This window comes from Nycticebus coucang, chromosome 23, assembly GCF_027406575.1.
Source record: "Nycticebus coucang isolate mNycCou1 chromosome 23, mNycCou1.pri, whole genome shotgun sequence".
NCBI lineage: Eukaryota > Metazoa > Chordata > Mammalia > Primates > Lorisidae > Nycticebus > Nycticebus coucang.
In genome coordinates, this window is record NC_069802.1 from 13769058 (window position 1) to 13777330 (window position 8273).

At 44.6% G+C, this 8273-nt stretch overlaps 2 non-coding genes across 2 annotated transcripts; both read left to right on the forward strand.

Moving 5' to 3' along the window:
* The first annotated feature begins 5648 nt into the window (after positions 1-5648).
* LOC128576181 (U6 spliceosomal RNA) lies at positions 5649-5755 on the forward strand. The gene has a single exon (XR_008377286.1). It is a non-coding gene; the product is annotated as a U6 spliceosomal RNA (small nuclear RNA).
* Positions 5756-7136: 1381 nt separating this feature from the next.
* On the forward strand, positions 7137-7237 carry LOC128576161 (small nucleolar RNA U13). Its single transcript, XR_008377272.1, has one exon. It is a non-coding gene; the product is annotated as a small nucleolar RNA U13 (small nucleolar RNA).
* Positions 7238-8273: the final 1036 nt, after the last annotated feature.

An 8273-nucleotide genomic window follows, 5' to 3' on the forward strand; every position in this document is an offset into this window, starting at 1 on the left:
AGGGCGCCAGTTACATACACTGGAACTGGTGGGTTCGAATCCAGCCTAGGGCTGCCAAACAACAATGACAACAATAACCAAAAAATAGCCAAGTATTGTGGCAGGTGCCTGTAGTCCCAGCTACTTGGGGGGCTGAGGCAAAAGAATCACTTAAGCCCAGGAGTTTGAGGTTGCTGTGAGCTTTGATGCCACGGCAATCTCCCCGGGGCGACAGCTTGAGACTCTGTCTCAAAAAAACAAAACAAAATAAAACCTCTGGCCATTACCAAAGGAGGGCGTATAAAGAGTAAGTTTGGGCTCAGCACCTGTGGTTCAAGTGGCTAAGGCACCAGCCACGTACACCTGAACTGGCAGGTTCAAATCCAGCCCGGGCCTGCCAAACAACAATGACGGCTGCAACCAAAAAATAGCCAGGCGTTGTGGCGGGCACCTATAGTCCCCAGCTACTTGGGAGGTGGAGGCAGGAGTCTCGCTTGAGCCCAGGAGTTGGAGGTTGCTGTGAGCTGTGATGCCATGGCACTCTACCCAGGGTGACAGCTTGAGGCTTTGTCTCAAAAAAAAAAAAAAAGTAAGTTTGGTCTCCTGTCCTGTCATGGCTGAGAACTCAGTTTTAAGGTTTCTCTGGGGTCCTGTCAAAAAGGGGGACCATTTAGTCAGTAGGGGACTTAGGATTTTCATTTAGATCACAGGCTATTGTAAATAATGCTACTATGAACATTAGGGCACAAATATCTGTGAGTCTCTGCTTTCCATTCTTTTGAGTATATACCCAGAAATGAAATCGCTAGATAATTTGGTAATTCCTTTTTGTGTGTGATTTTTGGCCGGGGCTGGGTTTGAACCCGCCACCTCTGGCATATGGGACCAGCGCCCTACTCCTTGAGCCACAGGCGCCGCCTGGTAATTCTTTTTTGGAATTATTTAGAAACCAGATCTAATTCTGTCACCCAGACTGGAGTACAGTGGCGTGGGCATATGTCAATTCTTTGGGGTGTATACTTAGAAGGGAAGTAGCTGAATAGTTTGGTAACTCATTTTTGGAATTATTTAAAAACCAGGTCTCAACTCACTCTGGCTGGAGTACAGTGGCACGATGATAGGTCACTACTCAAGCAATCCTCCTGTCTTGGCCTCCAAGAGTGCTAAGATTACAACCATGAGCCACTGTGCCCAGCCAGGACTGTGGTTTTCTTTTTTCTTTTCTTTTCTTTTCTTTTCTTTTTTGAGACAGAGTCTTACTCTGTTGCCCTGGGTAGAGTACCATGGTGTCATAGCTCACAACAACCTCAAACTCTTGGGCTCAAGTGATTCTCTTGCTTCAGCCTCCAAGTAGCTGAGACTACAGGCGCCTGTCAAAACACCCAATTATTTAAGCAATTCACCTGTGTCAGCCTCCTAAAGTGCTAGGATTTTAGGTGTAAGCCACCATACCCAGCCACTATTCTGTTTTTATACAACAGTTATTTTTTTCAAACACATATACTAAGCATTACATTAAGTTACTTCTTGGATTAGCTTGTTTAGATCTTTTGGAATCTACATTCTATCGTTCAGCTTTTTACCTATAAATCACTTCCCATTTTGTATTATCTGCAAAGTTCATAAGCATGCTTCCTCCATGCTGTTTTCATGCTAAGACATTCATAAAAATGTTTATCAGTAAAAAAACCAAGGAGGGCTTTGATAAACTGCTAGAAACTTCTATTTTAACCCTTGCATAAATAATCTCAGTTTTCAGGCTGGGCATGTTGGCTCATGCCTGTAATCCTAGCACTTTGGGAAGTTGACGCAGGTGAATTGCTTGAGTTCAGGAGTTTGAGACTAGCCTGAGCAAGAGCGAAAAAACTAGCTGGATGTTGTGCTGGGTGCTTGTAGTCCCAGCTACTTGGGAGGCTGAGGCAAGAGAATTGTTTAAGCCCAAGAGTTTCAGGTTGCTGTGACTTGTGACACCATGGCACTCTATGGAGGGCAACACAGTAAGACTCTGTCTCAAAAAAAAAAAAAAAGAAAAATTTCTGAGGTATTAGTATTAGTATTCTTTTTTTTTTTTTTTTTTTTTTTTTTTTTTAATTTGGCCGGGGCTGGGTTTGAACCCGCCACCTCCGGCATATGGGACCGGCACCCTACCCGCTGAGCCACAGGCGCCGCCCTAGTATTAGTATTCTAATTTTTACTGTGGGAGATGAATTAAGGCTCTGTAGAACATACACAAGTGTGGTCTGGTTTTAGCTAACCACATGTTCAGTTTTCCAAATATGGTTGGCTATCTGCTGTTTTACTGACTGGCAAGGAAGCAGAAATAAAAGTATTCATAGCGAAGTTTAGAGAAAATGGTGGCTTTTGGGGTTTTATGCTTGTTTTTCTTTCTCTGAAGGAATTAGAGGTGAAGGAGATGATGTCAATTCCTAGGGAAGGGGATTTTTTTTTTTGGGGGGAGGGGATTTTTATGAAGTTTGTGCTGAGTCACATATAATATAAGCCCTATTATTTATCAATGCCTATAGAGGTAGGATTTTTTGTTGCTTCGTTGTTTTGTAATAGGATTATGTGTGAAATTGGTCCCAAGGAAGATCCTAGATGAGGGCAGAGCTAACCCAAAGAAGCTCAGTTATGTGACAGGCTTAGAGAATTTAGTGTCCAAGTCTCACTTTTGGCAAATGATTGGATCAGAATTGGAATTCAGCCTCATCTGACTTCAAGGCCTGGGCCCTACCCTGTGAGAGTTAGACTGGGGAGAATAGGAACCTATCAGAAAGGAAGAAAGCTCCATTTAGATCCACTCATTTTTTTCAGTGAATTCATGCTGTGCCTTGTTTTTGCCACTTTCCTAAAGATTCACAAACCATTTGTCTAATTATCTATTCCAGAATTTTGCCAAGGAAAAATGTGCTCCCAGTCTTATAGTTTCTTCTTTTAGAAAACAAGGACATTTGTCCACCTTCAGTTTTCTGGCCCCTCTCCTATTCCCAGAAAAGTTACCACCACATTTCAAGTTCTTTCAGTAAACCAGAGAAGTGAAGCTGTGTGAAGGAGCTGGATGCTCTTGTTACTTGCTCACTGGCTTGGACTCAAATTCCCTCTTTACCAGCTCACTGGCTTGGACTCAAATTCCCTCTTTACCATGTAGGTCCTACTCCTTCTTTTTTTTTTTTTTTTGTAGAGACAGAGTTTCACTTTATGGCCCTCGGTAGAGTGCCGTGGCGTCACACAGCTCACTTCAACCTCCAACTCCTAGGCCTAAGCAATTCTCTTGCCTCAGCCTCCCGAGTAGCTGGGACTACAGGCACCCACCACAGCGCCCGGCTATTTTTTGGTTGCAGTTCAGCCGGGGCCGGGTTTGAACCCGCCACCCTCGGCATATGGGGCCGGCACCTTACCAACTGAGCCACAGGCGCCGCCCGGTCCTACTCCTTCTAATTGGAGGGTAATTCTCTTGATGGAAAATGGAAGCAAAGTAAGAGCTGATTAATTCTGCTTTTTCCTTCATCATCTGTTTCATTATGCCTTCTGTTCCTTGTTCTTCTTGCTTAGAACATCAACTTTCTTGACATTGCCTTACATATTAGTGTGGGCAAAAACTTTTATTATAAGTTAGCATTATGGGACTAATGCATCACAGATAATTTATACAAAATCTTGCTTTTAATAACATTTTCACCGGGCTCAGGGCCCGTAGCACAGTGATTACGGCACCAGCCATGTACACCAAGGCTGGCAGGTTTGAACCTGGCCTGGGCCAGCTAAACAACAATGACAACTCCAAGAAAAAAATAGCCAGGCATTGTGATGGGCGTCTGTAGTCCCAGCTACTTGGGAGGCTGAGGCAAGAGAATTGCTTAAGCCCAAGAGTTTGAGGTTGCTGTGAGCTGTGATGCCATAGCACTCTACCAAGGGCAACTTAGTGAGACTCTTGTCTCAAAAAAAAATTTGTTTTTACCTAAACCAAAGCATTTTTATTTTTTTTTATTTATTTATTTTTTTTTTGTAGAGACAGAGTCTCACTGTACCGCCCTCGGGTAGAGTGCCGTGGCGTCACACGGCTCACAGCAACCTCTAACTCTTGGGCTTACGCGATTCTCTTGCCTCAGCCTCCCGAGCAGCTGGGACTACAGGCGCCCGCCACAACACCCGGCTATTTTTTTGTTGCAGTTTGGCCGGGTCTGGGTTTGAACCCGCCACCCTCGGCATATGGGGCCGGCGCCCTACTCACTGAGCCACAGGCGCCGCCCAACCAAAGCATTTTTATAGCTGTTCTCTTAGGGAACAGATAATAACTACCATTCACAAAGTATCCTATTTATAATATTTTCTCCAAAATGTAGTTTCAGGAAGTAATTCAACTACTTTATGGTTAAAATAGAGGCCTATTGGTTGGGCATGGTGGCTCATGTCTATAATCCTAGCACTGTGGAAGGCAGAAGGAATGGATTGCCTAAGCTCAGGAGTTTGAGACCAGCCAGAGCAAGCATGAGACCCCATCTCTACTAAAAATAGAAAAACCAGCTGGTGGGCGGCGCCTGTGGCTCAGTCGGTAAGGCGCCAGCCCCATACACCGAGGGTGACGGGTTCAAACCCGGCCCCGGCCAAACTGCAACCAAAAAATAGCCGGCGTTGTGGCGGGCGCCTGTAGTCCCAGCTACTCGGGAGGCTGAGGCAAGAGAATCACTTAAGCCCTGGAGTTGGAGGTTGCTGTGAGCTGTGTGAAGCCACGGCACTCTACCGAGGGCCATAAAGTGAGACTCTGTCTCTAAAAAAAGAAAAAAAAAGAAAAACCAGCTGGTGGGTGGTGCCTGTGGCTCAGTGAGTAGAGCGCCAGCCCCATATACCGAGGGTGGTGGGTTCAAACACAGCCCCAGCTGAACTGCAACCAAAACATAGCTGGGTGTTCTGAGGGGTGCCCGTAGTCCCAGCTGCTCGGGAGGCTGAGGCAGGAGAATCGCGGAAGCCCAAGAGCTAGAGGTTGCTGTGAGTCCTGTGACATCATGGCACTCTACTGAAGGCAGTAAAGTGAGACTCTGTCTCTACAAAAAAAGAAAGAAAAACCAGCTGGTTGTGGTGTCGGGTGCCTATAGTCCCAGCTACTTGGGAGACCGAGGCAAGAGGAACCCTTGACCCAAGGGTTTGAGGTTATGGTGAGCTATGATGCCATGGTACTCTACCCAGGGCGACAGAGTGAGACAGAGTCTTACTCTGTTGCCCAGACTAGAACACCATGGTCTCAGCCTAGCTCACAACAACATCAAACTCTTGGATTCAAAGGACTGTCCTGCTTCAGCCTCTCAAGTAGCTGGGACTATAGGCACCTACCGCAATGCCCGGCTCATTTTTCTATTTTTAGTAGAGATAGGGTCTTTCTTCTTCAGGCTGGTCTCAAACTCCTGAGCTCAAGGGATCCACCTTCTTCAGCCTCCCAGGATGCTGGGACAACAGGCTTTAGCCACCATGCCTGGTGAAAGAGGCTTTTTAAAATGGTAGGAACGGGGATGGTGCCTGTGGCTCAAGGAGTAGGGTGCTGGTCCCATATGCCGGAGGTGGTAGGTTCAAACCCAGCCCTGGCCAAAAACCACACACACACAAAAAAAAAAATGGTAGGAACGGAAAGCAAGTTCCATCTCTTATAAAGTACAAAATGACAGTGCTGGAAAAAAGTGCTCGCTTTGGCAACACATATACTAAAATTGGAACGATACAGAGAAGATTAGCATGGCCCCTGCGCAAGAATGACACGCAAATTTGTGAAGCGTTCCATATTTTTTCGGGAAGCTGAGGCAGGAGAATCGCGGAAGCCCTGGAGCTAGAGGTTGCTGTGAGTCCTGTGACATCATGGCACTCTACCGAAGGCGGTAAAGTAAGACTCTGTCTCTACAAAAAAAAAAAAAAAAGATAGTGCTGGAAAAAGAAGAGATAGAAGGTTAACAATGGAAGTTTTATATAGACCATTTCTCCCCTTCCAAGTTAGTCATTGTCTCTGAGGAGGTAAACTAGCCTTATATTTTAATGCTTGATTTGAATTTCCATGTATTTGGGCGGCGTCTGTGGCTCAAAGGAGTAGGGTACTGGTCCCATATGTGGAAGGTGATGAGTTCAAACCCAGCCCTGGACAAAAACCACAAAAAAAAAAAAAAAAAAGTAAAAAAAAAGTGAATTGTGAATTTCCATGTATTTTCTTCTTTTTTTTGTAGAGACAGAGTCTCACTGTACCGCCCTCGGGTAGAGTGCCGTGGCGTCACACGGCTCACAGCAACCTCTAACTCTTGGGCTTACGCGATTCTCTTGCCTCAGCCTCCCGAGCAGCTGGGACTACAGGTGCCCGCCACAACGCCCGGCTACATGTATTTTCTATTTAAAAAAAGATATTTGTATCATTTTGTATTTTTCTGAATAGCTAAAAAGAAACCCTCTTCAACGTGAATAGTTAAATTCTATGTTCAGTTGCTTCATTTATATGATTTTGAACCTTAAAAGAGGTGACTCAGAGCTGACTCTGGCGGGCATCTTAGAGTTCAGCCACTACAAAGTTTGTGATTGACATGTTCCATGATTCATCTCTTTTCTGCCCTTTCTAAGTTCTCTTTATGTGACAGGATTTTTGGTTCAGTTCCATTAATTGTTCCCGAACAGGTCTGTTCTTTGCATTGGATTACATCTGTGGGTCAGTCTCTGCCTTTAAGGCACTCATAGACTAGTTGCGAAGACAGCTGTGTTGATAAATAATACACGTACAATAGTATTTTATGAAACAACTGAAATATGTGTAAGTGTATGAAATAGAGCAGAACAGGATATTCTCACTATGAGGTTCAGGAAAGTGTCCCTGAGCACCAGCAAGTGCTGCAGTCACTAAATGTAAAGGAATTTGAACTTTGACCTGTATTCCAGAGGGTTTTGATTTTGAAAACGACATGGTCAGTGCAAGATCTTACAAACCTGGCAGCAACACAGAGGATGTGGAGGACTTGAATCTAGACAGAGTGACCAATTAAGGAATTATTGTAGGTTGGGCGAGGTGGCTCATACCTGTAATTCTAGCACTCTGGGAGGCCAAAGTGGGTGGATTGCCTGAGCTCAGGAGTTCAAAACCAGCCTGAGCAAGAGTGAGACCACATCTCTACTAAAAATAGAAAAACTAGTTGGGGATCCTTTTGTAGTTCATAACCATAATAATTGGGTTTTCATGCGCATGCGTTAGATGTGCCTCCCACAAATCTTGTGACGTTGGCACATTACCCGTCTGATATGAAAAGAAAAAAACAAAACTAATTGGGGGTTGTGACAGGCACCTGTACTCCCAGTTACTCAGGAGGCTGAGGCAAAAGGATCTCTTGAGCCTAAGAGTTTGAGGTTGCAGGGCGGCCCCTGTGGCTCAAAGGAATAGGGCGCCAGCCCCATATCCCGGAGGTGGTGGGTTCAAACCCAGCCCCGGCCAAAAATGCAAAAAAAAAAAAAAAAACCTCTACGATGGGCGGCGCCTGTGGCTCAAGGAGTAGGGCACCAGTCCCATATGCCGTAGGTGGCAGGTTCAAACCCAGCCCCGGCCAAAAATCACAAAAAAAAAAGAGTTTGAGGTTGCTGTGAACCACGATGCCATGGCATTTTACCCAGGGCACAGAGTGAGACTCTGTGTCAAAAAAATACCAAAAAAAAAAAAAAAAAAAAAAAACCAAAAAAAAAACAACGGAATTATTGTAGTAGTCTAGACCCTAATCTAAGCATTGAAACTGAAAAAGAGAGAATGCCAACATTTATGCTGATTTGAAGGTCACATTAACAGGACTAGTGATAGTTTGGACATGGAAAAGAGAGCTGGTGAGATGATGTGGTAGTTAATTTTATATCTCAATTTGATAGGCTAAGGATACCCAGTAAGCTGGTAAACATTATTTCTGTATGTGTCTGTGAGGATATATATATTTCTTTCGTTGGTATGCCTATAATTGTCCTGCTGGCACCCTAGAGTGGACACACTCTACTTTGAATGTCAACATTGGATCCTGGGGACAGTTGAGAATAGTAGAAAACAAACACTCTACCAAAGATTTGAGATAAGATGCTCCTAGTATCAGGTCTACATTCCAGATAGGAATAAGGGTAAGGGTGAAAGACAAAAGAAAATATGGTAAATCAGTTTGTTGCCATCCTATTGGCAAAGAAGAATATGTTAATGGATAATGGGTAGACAATTTGGAATCTCTACCAGCAACCCTACCAGTTGGGATCTTAGAAGTCATTTAGTCCACAGTCCTTTTGAAAATCTTAAGACTGGGGCGGTGCCT